The sequence below is a fragment of the Cervus elaphus genome, chromosome 19 (genome assembly GCF_910594005.1).
Source record: "Cervus elaphus chromosome 19, mCerEla1.1, whole genome shotgun sequence".
In the NCBI taxonomy this organism is placed as follows: Eukaryota; Metazoa; Chordata; class Mammalia; order Artiodactyla; family Cervidae; genus Cervus; species Cervus elaphus.
This window is the reverse complement of record NC_057833.1, coordinates 37,476,811-37,499,990: the sequence shown is the minus strand read 5'-3', so window position 1 is coordinate 37,499,990 and position 23,180 is coordinate 37,476,811. Positions and strand designations below refer to the sequence as shown.

Sequence of the window (23,180 nt, the reverse complement as noted above, 5' to 3'; positions counted from 1 at the left end):
ACTCAATTCAAACACAAAACTATTTTCCAGTATAAAGACATTTTTGGGTACAAGCCATATGCATTTCAGTTAAATCATAATGAAATTACTGCTTCATATTGCTCATGAGCTTGGCGAGGCTATAAGACAGTACAGCCTCCTGGACAGGTACCTCCTAGGACTGCCTTCCTTCTCCTTAACCTGGCAGCCTTTGCCCTGCCTTAATAGTGAGGTTCTCTTGGTCATTCCTTTTTACTTTCCAGCCTCAGTTCAGGGTATTAGAACATGAGTGGCTAGCTGCTCTCTGTTTTTAAAGCCATTCCAAGGCCTTTTAAATAGCAGGAAAAAGACAATCTGTGGCAAAAATAGCTGACATTAACAAAAGCCAGTATCAAAGATGTAAGATTCAGTTTAAAGAAATCCTTATCCGTGAAGATAAACTTTTGATCAAAGGGGAGCAGGTGATGTGGAGTGGGTGCTGTTTCAATGTATTACGGCAGAAGCCCTGATTGGAGAAAAGATTATATAAAGGATTAAGAAAATATAAAGGATTATGTGATTGATTTTCTTTCTCCAAGAAATCTACTCTGGTCTCCAGGTCTCTGAGAACACATAAGGATTAGATTGGGGCCCAGCTTTGATCATTAACACAAGCAGTATAAAGCAAATGTTCAGTTATTTTTGATTCGACAAACAGATGGAAGAGGTTCTGTTCAAAAATGGCCAGAAATAGGAGGGGGAGGATGAGGAGGGAGGAGGGAGAACTGGGCAAAGTAGTAAAATTTCTTTTCAGCCTGGCTCTCGAGCCCCAGCAGCTGCAGTATCAGGTGGATATTTCCCAGGAGTTTTTATGCTCAGCAAAAATTTAAAATGAGTCCGTAATTTAGGTCTAGTATTTCCTGGAAATATCTAAAGGTATGTTGCATCTGCTTCTTTGCATGTATCTGTATTTGAATTTGTTATATAAGAGGAAATAGTTGGTAACTACTTACTAAAATGCTTAATCTCACTTTAATCAAAAGATTATTTTCTCTGCAACAAGCAATCATGGTTTTGTGTTTTAGTGGGCTTGATCTCACTAATCTCAATTATCCACGGTTATCTATGCCTGCAGATAGCCTAATGTGTCCCATTAAACGCAGGAGGGACAGCTACTAGAAACTCAGGCACAGTGCCTCAGGGGTAATAAGAAGCCTCAGAGGGCTTATTTGGCAAATTGAGTCCTCTTTAGTAACAGCAACTGTGACAGCCCTCTTTAGGACTCTAAGGGTCTGTTCAGTCTGGTTCTCAGGTCCATTTCTTTTGGTTTATGGTGGAAACTGCTGTCCCGGCTGCCACCTGCCTAGGCAGGTGAGCAGCGGCTCAGTCTCCCCGGGCTCTCTATCCCCTTTCTCCAATCCTTTGTCTTTGGCTATTTCCTAAGCCATTCACTGGGTCTTCATTGCAGCACTTGGGCTCTTAGATCTTCCTTGTGGCATATGAAATCTTTAGTTGTGGCATGTGGGATCTAGTTCCCTGACCAGGAGTCAAACCCAGGCTGCCTGCACTGAGAGCGTGGAGTCTTAGCCAGTGGGCCACTGACTAAACTCACTTAAAAGTTTATTTATTTATTTTTGGCCATGCTGGGTCTTCACTGCTGCGTGGGCTTTTCTCTAGATATGATAAGCTGGGGCGCCTCTTTGTTGTGATGTGTGGGCTTGTCACTTCGGTGGCTTCTCTTGCTGTGGAGCACAGTTTCTAGGGCACCAAGGCCTTCAGTAGTTGCAGCATGTGGGCTTAATAGTTGCTGTTCCCGGGCTCTAGAACACAGGCTCAGTAGTTGTGGCCCACAGGCTTGGTTGATTCACAGCATAAGGGATCTTTCTGGAGCACAGATTGAACCTGTGTCTCCTGCATTGGCAGGTAGATTTTTTTTTAATCACTGAGCCACCAGGGAAGCCTCCAGCCATTCACTTTTAATCAACTCATTTTTTTTTTACTTCTTTGACCTTTTTTTTTTTTTTTTTGTAATCCAGAATTTCACAAAACTGTCCTTCTAGTACTGCTGAATTCAGCTATTACCCCTGCCCAGGAATTCACAATATAAATTAGCACACTGAAGACAATTACTATCTTGTCAGTGGAAAGTCCTATATTGTCTTTCCTTATATTTTTAAATAATTAAAATTGCAGTTAGTACACATTCTCTTAGGGTTTACATGCAATAGTGATTGCTTTTTGTAAGATGTTTTTAGCCACACTGCTACACATATGTGTTGTTACTAAATGGAATGACTACATGAAATTATTACAGATGTTAAGACTAGACATTAGACCTCTCTGCTTGACTATTACACAGATAAAAAGGATATAAGAAAAATTTTAGACTGGAGGAAATGAGGACAAAAATTAAAAGGGGGTTTTCTGTTTTATAATTTAAAAAAAAAATTTTTTTTTTAATAAAATCTGCAAACTCAGAACACTAACCCAGCAACAAAAGTGTTATCTGGAGAATGTGAAAATAATTTTCAAAGGCTAGCAACTCTCATACAAAATAACAAAATATTTTTTCAAAGCCTGGTTGTACCATTTATGGATTTAGTGGGTCTTCATTTTCTTATTCACCGAGTCTCATCCTTCATCACACTTCGGCCTGAATTAGAGAATCATAGGCGGTAGTGAGAGATGGACAGAAAGAACCAAACTGAGTTTGCTTCTTAAGAGCACTTATAAAAGTCAGATTAAGGAAAAGGCTACAAAACACAGTCAAACTGAGGTTATTAGATTATCTGTTGCCACATGCCCTATTAGCCCAGACCATCAAATCACTAGTCAAATGGAAACTCTCTCTTAACTATAAAGAACGATAGCAAAGACAAATAACATTTAAAATGGGCCTATCTTAAGATGGCATAGTCAGAGCTCATTAGCACTCATTTTCTCTGTATGAGGAAATCTCCAGGCAAACCTGAAAGTGATTTCACCCAGATATCTTTACCTCAAACACTTCTGACACTTTTCCCTTCCTTCTCCACTGTAGCAGCAGCCCATGGGAGTTAAACTTCTATAAAAGTATTAAGAAAGATTAGAATAAGGTAGATTTTAACAAGATTGTCTTACAAACTGTCACTTGCCTACTTGATGTAGGTAATAAACAAATTTTAAGAATCCCAACAATGTTAGAGTTAGAAAGGACATTTGAATCACTAAGAACAATTTCTCCATCTCATATATTAAGACCAAAGTTGAGGGAAAATTTTAAAAAGTTGAGATAATTGGAATCTTGCCAAGGATGATCTTAGACTGCTACACAGGCTCTTAAAGTCTCAAGTCCAATTCTTCAACCCACTGCAGTATTCTTGCCTGGAGAATCCCACGAACAGAGGGGCCGGGTGGGCTACAGTCTATGCGGTTGCAAAAAGTTGGACATATCTGAGCGACTAAACAACAAACAATTGCATCACTGTGTCTTACAGCAGGTAAACAGAAGACATGTTGATTTTATCCATTTTAATATCAGCAATCTTTTAGATAAAGATGGCAGGTAAATGGCTGCATAATAGAACCTCATTACTGAAAACTAGTATTTTAAAAAAGCTTCACTATACACCAAGGGTTCAATTTGCCCTGTGTTCAAGGTGGTGCATGTGAATCTTCTGCTAAAGTATAAAAAGCATAAGAAATGTAAGAGTCTCCAGTATTCCTTATGCTGATGGTCTCTGCCCAATTCATCTGAACACTAAAATATATCCTCCTTGTTAACTATCCCTCAGTATGCAATGATTCTCAATTGGGACATTTATGGAAGGATACCCCTAACCCCATCTGTATGTATACATGCATACTTAGAAGGATCTATCCTAAAAGGGAGGCAAGCAAAGTTCGAAAAAATTCCCAAGCATCATCTCTGCCCTGCCCTCCAACCAGTGGAAAAATTACTAATCCAAAAAAATTGTACTCATCCAATAAACAAATGTTTCTGAAGTGTTTGCTCTGTACCAGGTACAGGATATATATAAGATGCTGAACAAAAAGTTAATGTTAACTAGTCACTCTGAGTTTTAGTACTTAGAAGTTGCTTTCTTTATAAACCCAAAGTGCCTGGCATGGTCAGCCACTGCACCCTCAGTTTGATGGTTCCTTAGTCTCCTTGAGGAATCTACATTTGCACATAAACCAGATGATGACATGGTTCCTTTTTGATTTCACCTCATCCCTACCACTGCACCCTCAGTTTGATGGTTCCTTAGTCTCCTTGAGGAATCTACATTTGCACATAAACCAGATGATGACATGGTTCCTTTTTGATTTCACCTCATCCCTACCACTGCACCCTCAGTTTGATGGTTCCTTAGTCTCCTTGAGGAATCTACATTTGCACATAAACCAGATGATGACATGGTTCCTTTTTGATTTCACCTCATCCCTACCCTCTATTCCCCTCCTACCTTTCTTTTTCTCCTTAACATTTATAATAGTCTAAACATAACTTACTTATTCACTTTTTGTCCTCCCTAATAAAATAAGCTCCCCAAGACAGCAATAATTTTTGTCTCATTTTTTCTCTTTCTGGGTCCCCAGTACCTTGAGTATACGTAAATGCTCAATAAATATTTGTTGATTAAATAAATGCCAACATTTCTGCACCTGCCAAGTATATTTGATATATTCTTGTTTCCACCCTGGTCTCCTCATCAATCTCTTCAATCATTCTCCTGTGGCCCTCTGTCCTCTTAGGATTTTTCCTGTCAGCTACACCCAAGAAGAATACAGTCAGGCTGAGCTCCATGATTAGTTAACACATGATAATTTTCATTCACCTCACCCTCTTATCTTCCACTGCACCTACTGCGCCAACACTTTACCCCATTATCCAATTTATCTTACTGTTTGTCCAGTCCAGACCATTGCTAGAGAAGATTTAGATTCATGCTGGACTGGACCAAGCTTGATTGATGGTAGAACTCAATGCTCAAAATTCATGGTATACAGAGACAGAGAATGGGATTAAGAATTAGTGTGTGCTAAATTGCTTCAGTTGTGTCTGACTCTGCGACTGTATGGACTATAGCCCACCAGGCTTCTCTCTCCATGGGATTCTCCAAGCAAGAATGCTGGAGTGGGTTGCCATGCCCTTCTCCAGGTGATCTTTTCTTTTTTTTTTTTTTTCCAGGTGATCTTTTCAACCCAGGGATCAAACCCAGGTCACCTGCACTGCAGGCAGATTCTTTACCATCTGAGCTACCAGTTCTGTTCAGTTGCTCAGTCGTGTCAGACTCTTTGTGACCCTATGAACTATAGCACGCCAGGCTTCCCTGTCTATCACCAACTCCTAGAGCTTGCTCAAATTCATGTTCATCAAGTTGGTGATGCCATCCAACCATCTCATCCTCTGTAGTCCCCATCTCCTCCTGCCTTCAATCTTTCCCAGCATCAGGGTTTTTTCCAATGAGTCAGTTCTCTGCATCAGGTGGCCAAAGTATTGGAACTTCAACATCAGTCCTTCCAACGAATATTCAGGACTGATTTTCTTTAGGATTGACAGGTTTGATCTCCTTGCAGTCCAAGGGACTCTCAAGAGTCTTCTCCAACACCACAGCCAGGGAAGCCCCCAAGAATTAGAGTTTGGTTTAAAAATTAGGTCTAATGTGCACTAAGTGGTGTCTTTGGTTACGTTGACAATCTTTCTGAGCCTGTTTTCTCATCTATAAAATGGGAGTAGTAGTACTCACTTCATATTATGAGGATTATACTTGAAATGAGATAATTTATGCGAAAGCTCCCAAAAGACTTACAAGCATGTAGAGGTTGCTTAATAAGCTCCTTCTCTTCCTTTAACATATTTTACTAACCTCCAATGATGCCCTCATTCTTTGAAAATGACTAACACGTACTTAGCAAGAAATCCCATGCTTCCAGTATGAATCTTAGTTTTTCTTTCTTCTCTTCATTCCACATCAGAATTCTATGTCTTCACTCATCCTGTCTCCTGTTTCAGAAATAGTGTCCCTCTTCTGTGAGGCTAACCCTCTATCTATACAAACAGTTTTCTTCCCTGCCTGCACATTAGAATCATCTGTGGAGCTTTTTAAAAATGCAGATGTTTGGCCCCCACCACAGATCAATTAAATATGAATTTCTGGAGGCAGGAGCATGGCATCAGTATTTTTTTAAGTTCCCTGGTAGTGTGCCAAGACAATTCAGTGGGGAAAAGAATAGTCTTTTCAACAAATGTTGGAAGTAGATAACCTCATTCAAAAGAATCATGTCGAACCATTCCTTATACCATTCACAAAAATTAACTCAAAATGGATCACAGACCTAAATGTAATAACAAAAACTTTAAAACTTTTAGAAAAAAACATAGAGTAAATCTTCATAACCTTGTGTTAGGCAAAGCCTTCTTAGGTATGACACCAAAAGCACAAGCAACAATGACAAAAATAGAAATTAAAACATTTGGTGCTATAAATAATATCATGAAGAAAATGAAAGGGCAACCCACAGAACAAAAAAAAAAAAAGTCACAAACCACATACCTGATAAAGAACTTATATCCAAGATACATAAAGGACTCTTAAACTCAATAATAAAAAGATAAATAACCTAATTTTTTAAAATGAGCAAGGGATCTTAGGGAGAATAGATATTTCTCCAAAAAAGAAATACAGAGGACCAATAAGCAAAAGAAAAGATGCTGAACATCATTACCCATCAGGGAAATGTAAACCAAAATCACAATGAGCTACCACTTCAAACTCCCTAAGATTGCTCTTATCAGAAAGATGGATAATAATATTTGCCGATGAACATTGCAACCCTCATACATTGCTAGTGGAAATGCAAAATGGTGTAGCTGTTTTGGAAAATGGTTTGTGGAAAAAGTGTGGAAATAGTAAACATACAGTTATCATATGACCTAACAATTCTACTCCTCAGTATATACCCAAAAGAAATAAAAACATGTTTACACAAAAATTGCACACAAATGTACACAGCATTTGTACATTTGGCAGCCATAGCAGCCAAAAAGTGGAAAGACCACAAGTCCACCAACTGATAAATGGGTAAGTAACATGTGGTATAGCTATTCAATGAAATATTATGCAGTGATAAAAAGGAATGAACCACTCACTGATACATGCTACAACATGGATAAACTTTGAAAATCTTATACTAAGAGAACAAAGCTGACCCCCAAACCACGTGAGTTTGAACTGCACAGCTCCACTTATAGTTTTTTAGCTGTGAATAGCACACTGCTATACAGTCCATGGTTGGTTGAAACCAAGGATGCAGAATTGTGGATACAAAGGATGAGTACAAATTATACTCAGATTAACTCCCTTCACACATTGTTCAAAGGTCAACTGATGTCACAGAAGACTATATACTGTATAATTTCATTTATAAGAAATGATCAGAATAGGCAAGTATATGTGTAGAGAAAGTAGATTAGTTGTTGCCTAGGGCTGAGAGTTGAAGGGAAATGAGGAGTGACTGATAATGGGTAGACAGTTTCTTCTTGCATGATGAAAATGTTCTAAAGTTGACTGTGGAGATGGTTGAACAACTCTGTGATCGTACTAAAAACCATTGGATTGGAAAGACAGAAAGTTCCCCCAGGTAATTCTAATCTTAATGTCTGTTTACAAAAACCAATTTTTGAACCACAACACTCAAAATATATGGCATCTTACCTTCTAGATTCCTTAGGGGTAAAGATGGTATTTTCTAATTCTTTCTTTCCCCCACATCCTTAAGGAATAATAACTGACACAGAGCAAGAGTGTGAGATCATTTAAATGACTTTTTTTTTTTTTTTTAAAGTAAAAGAGTGTTCTTGGTGAATGTTTTTTATTTTAATCGAAATTGTAAGAGTCAGGCTGCCACCTGGCAGAATTGGTCATCTTGACTATCATGATTCATTTAAACTCACCAAGCAATTAATTCAGTTGTAGCATATAGAGAGAAGATAGGTAGCCAGTGCAAACCAAACTGACCGGTTCTGCCATTCAAAGTATGGTTGTTTCACCACGTAAAGTGGATGTGGCCGCTGGCCCTTAGGAACCTTTCTTTTGACAGCTCCCCAGGACACGGTTCTGGTTTGACTGACTTTGTTTACTAAATAAATTAATTCCTACTTCTGGAGTAGCTTCAATTTTTAAACAGAAAGCCATCTATTGACAGTCACTGATACACAGGATTTTATTGTTTGATATTAAACAATTAAGAATTATTGTTTTTTTCCCTACAAGTACACTATCCATGAAAATAAATATCATTTAGAATACAGCCACTAGGAGTGGAGAGAGAGGGAGACTATATCCACTCTGTGCCTTAAAGGGATAGTTTTACTTTAATAAAACCAAAGGGCAGACTAGATTTCTTTCATGGAAATAAAGCTCTCTTTGGCAAAATGTATATCAAAATCTGATGAACATTTCCTAAGATGAGTCTGATTAACACATTTTTTTTCTTTTTATTATTGCTTTTAGCCACACCACACAACATGTAGGATCTTAGTTCCCCCACCAGGAATTAAACCCGTGCCCCCTGTAATGGAAGCGTGGAGTCTTAACCAACGGACCAGCAGTGAACGTGTCCCTGTAAACACATCTTTTAAAAAAATCCTAAGGAGTCTTTTGATCTAGCAGTGACTTAAAAGTCTTTAATAATTTAAAATAACTTTGAAATTGCTACTTTCAACAATGTATCTGAAGGTACATACTCAAAACATGCTGAAATAAGTCAAGGTGTTTACAAATGTTGGGAATTTTGTTATTTATTCAATCTGCAGATAAAAAATAGCAAGGCATGACACCATAGTTTTCTTAGCATAGGACAAAAATCTTGTTTAAAAGCAGGCAGAAATTTTCCTTTCTATAATTCTAGTGAGTTCAAATGTACTCAGGAAAAACAAATTGAGTGAGGACAATACCAAAGATGAGAAATAAAAGAAAATTCTAAATCCTCAGGTAATTTTGAAATAAGTTCACAGTTGGGAGATTCATTAATAAGAATAATTCAAAAGATATTGTTAGAGCCATAATTTAGAAGCCTTGTTTCATGAGCAGATTATAATATTAAAACTTCAAAAGTAAGTATTGATTATATAAGGTAAACAAGACAAGGCTGAATGATAAAAAAAAAAATAAAATAAGACTTCTTGTGTTCTCTCTCATTGGAAAGAACAACCAGGTACATGCTGCTGACTAGACTATGAACTGCTCTGAGTGAGGCAGTTGGAAAATGCTATTAGATTATGCATGTTGAGGAGCTGCCCCAGGGGAAGAACATGTCACAATGGCACATCCCTCTTCTTTACTACCACAACTTTCACCAGAACCAACCAAAGCCTTGGAAAACAAATTCAGACACTTTTTGTTAAAACTCCAAGCAAACTATCGAACCAACTTAACACCTGGAACGTGTCAGAAGTTTCCCATGTTTCCCAGACACAGTGGAATAAACAAATTTCAGTTGGAAGTTTATCTTAGAAAAATGCTCATGTGCATTTCCATGCATATAATTACAAGTTATATTAAGAAACCACTTCTTAGTTTTCACTAGGGAATATTAAACAAGTCAGAATTTAAAGATAATTCCCTTTCTGCCTCTGGTGAAGGTTTTAGGTTTTTGAAAACATAAATAAAACGTGTAGAGTGACATAAAGAGCTGCAAACATGTATAAATATACCACTACAGCTCCCATAATAAAAGCTTGTTGTGGGGGGGTGGGGGGAAGGTTGAACCAGTATTCATCTTCCTCAAACTACAATCCCAAGATGTTGACTGTTATACAATTGCGAAACAAAGGCAAGGTGAAGGGTGAGAAACAACAGAAAGGACGGCGGAAAGGAAGACGAGTGCTCAGGAGCTAGAACCTGCTCCGTCTAGCTGGCCCGGCTATCCCCAGCACCTTTCTGGTCCCAGTTCTGTGCTTCTCCTCTAATACAATTCACATCATCTCTCAGAGAGATGGAGCTCTCTTTAAGGAAAGCCAAGCCCCCATCCAGAGGTAACGTGCAGAACCGTAAATGAAAAATGTCCACGTCTAGCAGCATGCAGATGAGCAAAAGAAAACCAGCTGTCAGTTTCAGAGACTCTTAGCTGTAACGGGGTTTCAGGTTTCTCTTTGCCTCAGTCTCTGTCTCTCTCTCTCACTGTGTCTCCCTCAATAATATCAGTTTTCTAATCACCTCAAATCAAAAACACATTCTCCATCTGTCCTTGTGAAATAAATGCTGATGAAACAGAAAGACAGAGTGCGATACTCACAACAATGAAGAATTCCTACACATGCCGGTCCAGTTTCTTGCTTTAAAAAAGATGGAAGGTTCATTTAAAAAGCTTTGCAGAATTAGAAAAATAGGGAGGAGGGGGATTCCACCCACACAATCTTCCAGCCCACCGCAGAGAAGCCCGAAGGCTTGCTGACGTCACAGATTCATGAATGGATGTAAATTGGGCTGGTTTAGGATTCCGCACAGACTTCGCTGTGGTGTGTGCAGTGAAAAAGAAAGGGAGGGTCCAGAGCAGTCCTGGCCAATAGGCTTCAGGCAGTCATGGGCTGCCTTCTTTCAGAAGGAATCTGCTCACAGAATAAACACAGCCCACCAATCAGGCGTCTGCCACTGCCTTAGGACAGAGGCAGCGTGAGGAGGGGGGTAAGGGGTGGCGGCGGCGGCTGTGTGTGTGTGTGTCTGTGTGTGCCTGCGTGCGTGCTTCAAGCTGTGATAGTCATGAGAACATTATTATTGCTATTGAATGAGGGAATCAAAATAGAATTTTGGTGGCATCAGTGCTACCAAAAACTCATATAGAAGATAGCACAATCTTTTATTCGTCAGTTATTTTCTTTAACCTTTTTCTTGCTGTTCAATACTGTGCCTCACCTGATGTGATAAAAACAAATCAAAGTCAGAGAGTTTCTAAAACTGATCCCTGGTAGATGTGCACCAAGACTTGTAAAAGCAAAATAGTAGAGAAATAATAATGGGAATAATAACCTAGTGATTAAGGAAATAGGTAAGAAAATATAACAAATGGAATTGTTTCACAGAACAGTATCACCTTACGGACATTTGTGATGAATCAGAAGTGAGTGTGAAAGAGTAATTTACTTCTACGTTTTAAATAAGGTAGGACATTTCCTCATTGGTTTATTACACTTCTGACATTCAATTAAGACACAGATCCAAAGAGCTTATAATGTTTTTTGAGCAGATTTTGGTTTTAGTAAAATGTCTTATTACTAATAACAAAAATAGCTGTAATTGAATTCACCCAAAGAGCTCACGACATTAATTTTTTTTCTTATTTAAAAATTTTTAACAGCTTTATTGATGTGCAATTGCTATACAAAGAACTACATATAATTAATGTGTACAACTGATGTTTGGAACTATGCAAATACCCCTGATACCATAATCACAGTCAAAGTAGTAGACATATCTGACATTTCCAAGTTTCATGTGTTCCTTTGGGTTTTTTGTTATAGCTGCTATAGGTTTTTGTGGCAAAAACACTTAACATGAGATCTACTCTCAGCAAGTTTTGAACTACACAATAAAATACCATATTGTTAACTACAGGCATGTTGTACTACAGATCTTTAAAACCTATTCATCTAGTATAACTAAAACTTTATACCCATTGAATAACAACTACCCATTTCCCTCTCCTCTCAGGCTCTAGAAACTACTATTATATTCTCTGCTTTCATGAGTTTGACTATTTTGGATAACTCATAATCAAGCAACATTTGTCTTTTTCTGTGACTTGCTTATTTCATTTAGTGTTATGTCCTCCAGGTTCATTAGTGTTGTTGCAAATGGTGGAATTTCCCTTTTAAAAGCTGAATAATATTCCATTGTAGGCATATACATTTTCTTTATCTATTAATCTGTTGATGGGCACGTGGGCTGTTTTCATATGTTGGCTATTATGAGGAGTGCTGCAATAAATTTGGGAGTGTAGATATCTCTTTGAGATCCTGATTTCATTTCTTTTGAATATATACCCAGAAGTGAGATTGCTGGGTCCTATGGTAGTTTCATTTTTAATTTTATGAGAAATCTCCATACTGTTTTTCATAACTGCTGCACTGGTTTATATTCCCATCAAGAGTATGTAAGGGTTACAATTTCGCTACAACACTTGTTATCTTTTTAAAAAATAATAAGCCTTCCTAAGTGGTGTGAGGTAATATCTCAATGTGGTTTGATTTGCATTTCCCTGATAATTAGTGATGATGGACACGTTTTCACATATTAATACCTACTGGCTACTTGTATGTCTTCTTTGGAGAGCTGTCTGTTGAAGTCCTTTATCCATTCTTGACATCAGTCTTGGCAATAATTTCTTGAAATGACACCAAAAGCACAGGCAACAAAAGCAAAAATAGACAAGTGGGACTGTATCAAACTAAAAAGCTTCAATCAACAGAAAGACAAGGCAATCTACAGAGTGGGAAAAAATATCTGTAAACCAGATATATTATCTGATAAAGGGTTAATTTCTAAAAAGTACAAAGAACTCATACAACTTAGTACAAGAAAAAACAACAACAAAAAAAAACCTGTGCTTTTTTTTTTCACTCTTTTTTGGGGGGGCTTAATATCATCAATGAAAATTTTTTTTTGAAATTTTTAAAGTTTTTATTGGAGTATAGTTGATTTACAATGTTATGTTATATTCTGCTACATAGCAAAGTGAATCAGTTTTAACATACATATATCCACTCTTTTTTAAATTCTTTTCCCATTTGGGTCAATACAGAGTATAGAGAAGAGTTCATTTTTTACTCTTTATTTTAAATTTTTTCAAAGTTACACAGAGTGGAGATTAATATAATTTATTGCCCTTGAATAGCATCATTTCACTTCACAATTACCAATACTTTACTAATACTGATCATAGCTTTTTTCAACTTGGGAAATGATCTCAAATCCTTGAAACTAGAACAATAGTGGTTAATATAAGGCCTTGGTTATAGGTGTCCAGTGACCAAGAACATTCTCAACAGATATCTGCTGTCTCAATCAGGTTATCTGTACAGCTGACAGGAGAGTGGTTGCTTGTCTCTATGTGATTATAAAGGGTTCAAACCTGACACTAATAAGTACTGCTCACTGCTTACTTCATTTGGGGAGAAAAAAACCCAACTTCCCAGGACTATTTTATACACAGGAAAGACATACTGTTCTATATACTCAAGTAACAGCATATCATTAGCAAACAATATATTCAACAAATTTCTTTAAAGAAGCTTCTTGTGGAATATCACAATGGAAAAGACAGACCAAAGAAATTTACCCATGTGACATGGATGTGCTCAAGACCAATGGAGTACTGGTACCTTCCTAGTAGGCCTGAGTGCACCACACTGATCTATATCAATCATGTCCATGTACTAAGATTGTTTTAGAATCCACAAATGAAAAGAAGATAAAGAATATGCATCTCTGTTTCCTTCAATGGCAATCAAAGCCAACCAGGCTATACCAGAAGAACTGGATTTATATATTTAAAAAAAAAAACAACAAACTTCCAAATAATACAGACTAATAGAAAGTGGTAACCTCTTTATGAAAAAATATGTCAATGAGATGTTAAATCTGTTATAGACGCTAACACATTGACTGTTATGTTTCATAGAAACATCATTACTCAATCAAAGACCAGGGTACGTCTCTGAAGCAATTCAACAAAACAGAATGCATAATGGTTCTAATAACAGTCACCTAACATGTTGGTTTAATATGTAACCTGGCAAATAAAAATTATCTAGCTCTACCGACTTGCCGTTTTAGTAAGATGAACCTAGTCTGGATTAGCATGCCTCCCTAGAGCAGAAATAACCTTGTCAACAAAAATTTCTCTATGTCAAACATGACGGGAAATCTGTTGGGAAGATAAGTTGTATCCCCAAATCTCAGAAACTGCACTAGTTAATCTTCAAGGAGAACAATGTTGTTTTGCACAGAATTTGGAAGGTAGGGAAAAAGGGCAATGAAAAACGTATATCCAAAAGCAATGCTTCCTGAGAACTTTCTGTGATGACAGAAATGTTCTATAATTTGCACTGTCTCATATATTATATTAGCATGTGGAATGTGGCTACTATGATTGAGGAACTGAATTTTAAGCTTTATTTAATTTTAATGAATATAAATGGAAAAATAGTCACATGTGGCTAGTGGCTACTGAATGGGACACTGCAACTCTAGGGATATTAAGCCAAGTCCCATAGTCACAAGTAATTTTTTATTTCAGCATGTAGGCACACTGAGTATGGAGCACTACAAAGCCAGTTATCAAGGTGAGGAAACTCTTCTAAGAACCAAATGGACCTTTTCAAATTTCAGTAATGACTAAAAGATAATCTGGTCTCCTTTCCCAAGCAGATATTCAAAACTCACTATTAGGAAAAAATTTAAGAACACAAGTTAAGGCACAATTATTTTGGCATAAAATATGATCTATTCTATGGGAACTCCCTGGTGGCCCAATAGTTAGGACTCCATGCTTTCACTGCCAAGGACCTTGATTCCATCCCTGGTCTGGGAACTAAGATTCCACAAGCTTTGAGGTGTGGCCAAGAAAAAAAAAAAAAGAGCTATTCTAAAGCTGGTTTTTTTCTTGAGAGAAAAAAAATGTGTTTTTAAAGGAAAATGACTAAGTCAGAATCTAAGAGAAGTTCAAAGTACTATGACCTAGGGGCAATTTTTGTCATAAATACCAAGAAAAAGAAAGAGTATGATGACCTCAGTGCTAATGCATTATGATTCAGATTTCTTTTATAGGCACCAGTGTAGCTAGAAGCTAGTAAAGAGATCTGGGTTCAAATTCTGACTCTGTTGGTTATTATCATTAGTTATGTAAATTTAGGTAAACCAAGCTATTGGTTTCTCATTTTTAGAGTAAGATGCACAGTGTGGGGAAAATAGTCATTAATAAATAACATCTTTGGTGACAAAGGTAGTCAAAAGGTACAAACTTCCAGTTATATGATAAATAGGTACTAAGGATGTAATTAATGTACAATGTGATTAATATAATCAACACTGCTGTATGTTATACATGAAAGTTGTTAAGAGACAAAATCCTAAGAGATCTCATCACAAGGAAAAATTATTTTTTTTCTTTTGTATGTACATAAGATGATAGATTTTAACTAAACTTATTGTGGTAATCATTTCATGATGTAAGTCGAATCATTATGCTGTATGTCTTAAATTCATACAGTGTTGTATGTCAATTACATCTCAATAAAACTGGAAGAGGAAAACAAAGTGGGGATAATAATAGGCTATATGCCTATTATGTGAAAGTTAAATAAAATAAAACATGTGAGGACTTCAGCACAATACCTGCATATAGAAGATACTCAGAAAATGATTCTGGTAACTGGTTTTGTTTTACTGTTGTTAACATAAACAAAGATTTTTATTTTGCTCAATGGACATGAACTTGGGCAAGCTTTGGGAGATGGTGAAGGACAGGGGGGCCTGGCGCACTGCAGTTCACAGGGTCGGACACGACTGGGCGACTGAACAACAACAAAGCTAGAACAGATCTTTTCAGAAATTTAGAAATACGCATTAGTGACACATCTTCCAAAGAAAAGCTCGTCCTAATTATTTCTCTTTGGGAAGTTGAGGAATACTCTGAGGTTCTGAAGGTGAGAGGGGGAAAACCCTGAGGAAGTTAAGAGAGGTGACCAAAAATTCTCTTTATTAAAAAAAAAAAAGTTAAAATTTTTCTACATAAAGATGTAGTTTGTATGAACTGATGTAAAAAACAATCTTTCTAATAGGTGAGAACACTAACTAGAATTCTCCACTTCCATTAAAGAACATTAACTCTTAACTTACCCTGTTTTCAAAGTACATGGTTCCTCAAATAATATATATTTTTTTCACTTAAACTACAGTAGATTGACACTAGGGCTCTGAGCAAGTTCTTCTAATCCAGAGAGCTCCAGATCACATCTTCTACCTTCTCATTCTTTTTATTAAAATTTTTTTTTAATTTATTTTTTATTCAGACAGTTTCAACATTCAAAGACCTCAGCAGACTATTACTCCAACTTCGTTGTTGCTGCTGTCCAGCTCTCAGGAAATGTTTATCTGAGAAAGTGATTTTTAAGAATCATCTAAGGAAAAACATTCTTATAAATATTACTAAAATCTGTCCTTGAATCAAAGGAGATAGAGAGTTCATCAGAAAGCTACATGCTACCCAAATATCATTAGCACAGTACTCCCTAGCAGAGTCACTATCATTAAGCTACATTCTATGTTATAGTTTTCCTTTTATTATAAGGAACAGCCATATTGCTTTTACACAGTTCACTATCTTGCATGATGTCTCACACGTAATAAATTCATAAGAGGAGTTTGTTTTTAGAACTCAGTATCAGGGAAACTCTTTTCTGTTCTTGAAGAATTATTAGCTTTCCCTTTTAAATGGCAACAATGTAATCCACTGAATTGCCTTTTATTTTTTTGGCCCTGCAGGGAAACCCAGAGCCAACTTTATGCTCAAATCAATCAATCTATATCTCTATATAATTTATTTTAGCTTTTTGTGGTTATCATTTTGCTTTATTTTCCTTTGTTTTAGGTTTGATTTTCCCTTTGTTAACCTTTTTATGTATATATATATGTCATAAGCACATCCTTTTAGAAAAAGTAGACTATAAATAAAAACTTAACACTAATACACCTATTAACTTTTAAAAAGATGAAAGTCTCATGTTGATAAATCCCACAATCATTTTTATGATAGAAAAAAATCCTGAAGGTTCATATAATTACAGCAAATTTTGAAGAATATTGTGAGTTAAGTGGATTTGAAGTCTAGCATTTTTATCAAAGGATAATAAAACATCTAGACAACTGGAAAAAAGCAATTGTTTAGAGATTTTTATGCTATTTAGAATAAAGTTTAACAGCTTAATGAAGTTTTAATGTATTATCTGTGTCAAAAGGATGATTACGAACAAGGGATATAATTCTCTGATCAATAATGAAAATGCATTAAAGCAAATCAAAAGCAAATGGATTTCTCAATAAATAAAACATTTAACATCCCTGAAATACACCACTCCATAAAACACAAAATCTGGCAAGTTACCATAAACCAAACCTTTGTGGGACTAAAAATAATATTTTGAGTTTATGAAGGCACTTTACATATTGAAAGGGTAAAAAACCAAACAAACAAAAAATAACTTTATATTTTACCCATCCATATAGAGTTTGTACTCTTTCTGAGAGGTCATGTAAAAAAACAACCATTTAACTTTTATACTTCTGATCCTGTTTTCATTTCCCTGCTTCTTTAGTGGAAGTTGGCATTTCCACTTTAGCTTTACAAAGCATGTAGCATAGTTGAAGATCAAAACATAGAAACAGGGAACAACTGCCCCCTTTTAAAGTCTGCCCCTACATCCTCTCCATTTGAGGAAACTGTCTCTTCCCCACTCTCAGTTCAAGAGGTTCAGGCAAAGCCAACCCCACCTGAAGTCAGGACTCCAAGAGTGAACATGTGACATAAGGCAGGGCAACTCACATACTTGGTTATAACATTAGTGAAAAGACAGGCACGTGACCCAAGTCCACTCGGACTCATGACCCAGTGAGAATCAACCATGTCATCCCCAGGATGTTGGCTACGACTATTGTTTAATTGGGATATGAGCTCCTAAGTATAAAGTGAGTAGAGAGGTTTGGATATCTAATTTCTAAAAATAATAATTGGGTACAAATCTGGCCCTAGACATTCTGGGTAAACAATCTTCTCCTTCACTTTAAAATTTACAAAATATTTTAAAATAAACTAGATTTTGGTCTCACTTTATATGTGAGAAAATTAAGGTTCAAGAAGATTGGCTCATCTAATCCAGCTTTTTCTAAACTCTGTAACCTAGTGACTTCTACTTTCTAAATTCTATCCATTATCTCTTTCCCCTCTCCTATTAAAGAGTTGTCTGTGGTCATTCAATGACTAAAATTTAAAATGAATTTAAAAAGTGACAATGCAAAGATGAAAAGGCCAGTTTGTAGTATTAGGTTGCTTTGGTAAGAAGAAGAACAACACAAATGGTGAAAGTGCTAAGTTAGGCAGGAATGCTTTACTTGAGGCTGGAGAACAATACCAGAAGGAAGTTAACTGACTTTGGTGGGTGGGAATATTCTCCCATGCGTGGAACTTTCCTACATAAGGCAAAATGTTTAGCACCGCACCCCCCGCAACCCCCACCACAATGCCTGTAACAGACCCAGTCTTTGCCATAGCTAAAAAAAGTCCCTGGGGTTGATTGTCTTTGTAGGCTCTAGGAGACTGGGCCTCACCCAGTTTGAGGACTACTAGTTAGGCTATTGGAGAAGGAAATGGCAACCCACTCCAGTATTCTTGCCTGGAAAATCCTGTGGACAGAGGAGCCTGGTGGGCTGCTGTTCATGGGGTCACACAGAGTCAGACACGACTGAAGTGATTTAGCATGCATGCATGCATTGGAGGAGGAAATGGCAACCCACTCGAGTATTCTTGCCTGGAGAATCCCAGGGACAGAGGAGCCTGGTGGGCTGCCATCTATGGGGTCGCATAGAGGTGGACACGACTGAAGCAATTTAGCAGCAGCTGCAGCAGTTAGGCTATGGAGTGGTGCTCTCTGCTGCCCTCTGTTGACAGAGAAAGGTAAGATCAAGCCCTTAGCTGACAAAAACAGAACAAAAAAACCTGTCCTGTCCCTTGGAGAAAAATGTTCCAAGAACAGCCTGGTGTTGAGGCTCACTGAAAGCTCTGAAAAGTGGGTGAGGCTGAGTGAAAGCTCAGAACCACTCTTCCTGGTCTAGACTATAGCCAGTATTTGCCATTTGCTTGTCTTTGGCAAGTTGGCATGTTTGTAAAGGGAATAAAGGCTTGTCTTATACAAACAAACCCTGTCCTTATGCTGCAGTTTGTCCAGGGCTTGAACCAAACCTTCCTCACTTACTGATAGAATGATCATTTTGGGTTGGGTAGTTACAGTCAGTTATAAAAGGAGGTAAACTTGAAGGGGGAAGATGTGGGAAAACTGGATATTAGAGACTAGGACAATTCTTCCAAGGCAGTTCAAACCAAATGTAAAATTGGTAAGGCACATACCAGCACTTTCCCTTCCCATATTGGATTACAGTATACAAGTGCAGCAGAAAAAAAAAAAGGAAGTCAGAGTGGAGAAGATGTTAACACAGAGTCAGTAAAAGTGTAAAAGCTTGCTTTTAAAATCAGTTTTATACAGCTATCCATATACAGGCTCACTCTGTGTAAACCCACACTCAGCACTGCAGTCAGCTCTTTATTATTAACATCAAATGAACAGGCTTCCCTGGTGGCTCAGATGGTAAAGAATCTGCTGCAAGGTGGGAGACCTGGGTTTAATCCCTGGGTTTGGAAGATCTCCTGGAGGAGGGCATGGCAACCCACTCCAGTATTCGTGCCTGGAGAATCCCCATGGACAGAGGAGCCTGGCGGGCTACAGTCCATGGGGTCACAAAGAGTTGGACATCACTGAGCGACTAAGCACACCAATGAAGAGAACAGAGATGACGGAACCTCAAAATATTTCAGAGAAAGATCTGTTTTAAAGTATTTCATAAATATGATCATATGTGATGTCCAAGGAATACACTTAAAACCAAATGTTGAAGCCATTCTGCAAAGCTCTTGGTTTTCCATTACACATAATCACACTACCCAAAAAAGATAGTAATTGCTATTAGTAGCAACCTGCCCCCAATTAATCAATTTATCTGTAACATGTATTTTAAAATTTTACTACTTTTTAAGTCCTGATATAGTCTCCTGAACTAGGTTGAGAATTGAAGTTTTACATGTAACATTCACTACACAAGCAATAAGTAGATGGAACAGCGTAATGGAAGGGAAGATTATTGGACCTAGTGCTTACTTAAAAGCTCTGAAAAATCAATATACAAATAAAATATACATATTTTTATTGAATGTCATCTATGTTCAAAATACGTTACATGTGCTGTGAGGTACACATATAGGGATAAATCACAGGTCCTGATCTCAGTCTATTTCATTAGAAAAGATAGAAAGACAAGAAACAGTAAAATAAGATTATCAGAATGGTTTTAAACCGTAACAGAAGGCACAGTGCTGGGTACTGTCCCCTAAAATATAATCTCTTCTCTTTCTTGTTAGTTATAGAACCCTTATGCCCAACCCCCCCTCTTAAAATTGTAGATGGATACAAGCCACGCTGCTAAAGACTTCTCGGTTCTCCTGGTTGTAGATGTGAGCACATGACTGAGTTCTAGCCAGGGGGGTTTGAGTGGAAGTATGTTTTTAACTTGCAGGTTCTTCCCTGCTTGTGCTGGACTCTCAAGTCCCATGCTGAGTCAGCTTCTACCATGCAGATGATGGTATCCCAGGTGATGGAAGAACAAGGAAGCAGAAGTAGCCTTGGGGTTGGATTTTTTGATGAATCAGAACCATCCATCTGTCCTGGGGTACCTGCCTACTTTAGGACTGCTAATAAAGACAGAAATAACATTCCGTCTTTTGGAACCACCAAAATTTTGAGACTCTCTGTTACCGCTGCTGCTGCTGCTAAGTCACCTCAGTTGTGTCCAACTCTGTGTGACCCCATAGATGGCAGCCCACCAGGCTCCCGTCCCTGGGATTCTCCAGGCAAGAATACTGGAGTGGGTTGCCATTTCATTCTCCAGTGCATGAACGTGAAAAGTGAAAGTGAAGTCGGTCAGTCGTGTCCGACTCTTCGCGACCCCATGGACTGTAGCCTACCAGGCTCCTCTGTCCATGGGATTTTCCAGGCAAGAGTACTGGAGTGGGGTGCCATTGCCTTCTCCGCTGTTATCGCTACTTAGTCTGTATTCCTACTGTTACCAGGTGGTGTGCGGTTATTTCCTGAATGAGATAAATAAGCAATTATTGCTCTAGACATCTTGAGAAGAATACTGACTCAGAGAATCAAGGATCTGAGAGAAACCTTACAACTCAAATCTACTCTGTCCTCTTCTTTGTTACATATGAAAAAACTGAGGTTCAAAGATTTGTCCATAGTCTTGGAATTTGTGGCATTGAGTCAGGAGTTGATCCTAGATTTCCTGAATGTTCTCTGTATTTTTTGGTGGGATAAGAGTGACCACAAATGCTACCTCTTTTTCTTGGACAGTCAGTTACAGTTCACTCATTATTCCTAGAACAGGATACTGTTCTTAGTTCTAAAGAAAAGCCAACGAAAATTTTTAAAATCACATTTATTTATTTTTTGTCCCAAAGTTATCTTCAATCTAACAGAAGAGAAAATACTAACTTACCTCTACAATACTACTAAAACCTGGACAAAACAAGAATCAGTTTCTCTCCTGATAACAAGAGCTTTGGAAATACAGAAAATATGATTCAAGGATTTCTGAATCAATTCTTAAGAATTCTGTTGGACTCTAGTTAAACATGCAAGGGGCTTGAAATATATTTTTAATTCTCATGAAATTCTTCTTTTTCCTTAGCCTGCGAAATTTTAATGCTTTAATCTTTTAAAAACCACCTCTAAAGCCTAGAGATCTCTTCTGTGTTGGCTAGCTAACAACAGCTGTTCTTCACCAGAAACCTTCTTTTCTAAGCTGTACTCTTGCTAAGGAGGAAGCATTAATGACCACAGCAGCAAGTGGACCTTTTCCCCCTCTCAACTCACAGCCACTAGGTTTATCTTACAGCCACCACTCTTGTCCTAGGGGCAGAATATCCACCTGTCATTGTAGTTTCGAAACAAAAGCCGGTGTGTCCCCAGATCCTTTGTAGTGGTGTTGCTTGCCCCTCTCATGAATGGGCTATGCGTGTGTGCTAAGTCATTTAAGTAATGTTCAACTCTGTGTGACCCCTGACTCTGTAGCCTCACAAGGGTCCTCTGTCCATGGGATTCTCCAGGCAAGAATACTGGAGTGTGTTGCCATGCCCTCCTCAGGGGATCTTCCTGACCCAGGGATTGAACCCACATTTCTATGTCTCCTGCACTGGCAGGAGGGTTCTTTACTACTAGCGCCACCTGGGAAGCCCGAATGGACTATAGATGATGCTAAACCAACTTGGGGGGAACTGTTATGATCTAAAGAAAATTATTACATATACTCTTGAGACATGTGTGGACCCCGAATTTTAAAATTAGCACAATGAAGCTCTAAGACCACTCAAAATGGAAGCAGTGGCCTAAAAAGGCTACATATTCTTAGCATGTAGTTTTAGTCTGTTAAATTACTCAAGGCTCTGTATTAAAGGGTCATCACTGAAAAGGCCACTCCTCTAGAAAAGAGGCTGGTTGTCTTGAGTAGCTTTCACTGTAAATATAAAAAGAGGAGGTGGTGGGGAATAAGATTCCCCAAAATAATAAAACAATAAAACATGCTATAAGAAAACCCTGCAACACTGAAAAATAAAATGTAATTTCCCAAAAAGAGTATTTGTTGGAGCTTACTTCCAAAATGGGCTATGAAATACTCACCAATTTCACACTAAATTTACATTTCTGGAGTAGCCTCTATCATAAAACTCTTCATATTTAGGGTGAGTTCATTTATATTGTCCCCTATGTATGCCTGATTACATTTTGAACCAAATGAAAGAATGCTTTCGGTTGCTGCCACCTACTGCAAACTTGAAGAATGTTTGAAAAACTTAAAAGAGAAAATCCAATACAATAATATTACTGAGGAAAAATTTACAAGTCAGACAAGTAGACTGAGATCAATGTCATTATGCTTTACTTTATTAAATGACTAATTATTCCAAAACCTTGAATGATGATCAATAAGGTAATACTGCATAAAGAAAGTCAATAATTACACAGAACCGTATTAAGTGGCTTTGTCAAGCTATGCTTGAAAGACATATACACACACACATATCTGTATATATACCTATGTATATATGTGTGCCATATATGTGTATGTCATTTTTCTCTAGTCTATTTTTCATGGAAAAAGCAGGGATTTCCCTGGTGGTCCAGTGGCTAAGAATTCGCCTTGCAAATCAAGGATGTGGGGTTGATTCCTGGTCAGGGAAATCAGAACCCACATGCCACGGAGCAACTGAGCCTGCGCACCACACCTAGAGAGTCCGCAGGCCGCAATGAAGATCCCACGTGTCGCAACTAAGACGCGAGGCCGCCAAATAAACAA

General features: G+C 37.7%; 1 protein-coding gene across 4 annotated transcripts in view; it reads right to left on the bottom strand.

Annotated features, from left to right (window-relative positions):
* MAP3K13 (mitogen-activated protein kinase kinase kinase 13) overlaps nt 1-23,180 on the bottom strand; it is a 161,093-nt gene that overhangs the window by 86,469 nt on the left and 51,444 nt on the right. The window contains exon 1 of one of the 4 annotated variants that reach the window (XM_043873869.1): nt 12,245-12,476. The exons of 2 other annotated variants lie outside the window; for them this stretch is intronic. The gene's annotated coding sequence lies outside the window, so the exon portion shown is untranslated. Of the gene's footprint in view, nt 1-10,239; nt 10,910-12,244; nt 12,477-23,180 lie in introns of those variants that run through there. One more of the 4 variants, XM_043873866.1, reaches the window with a different exon arrangement.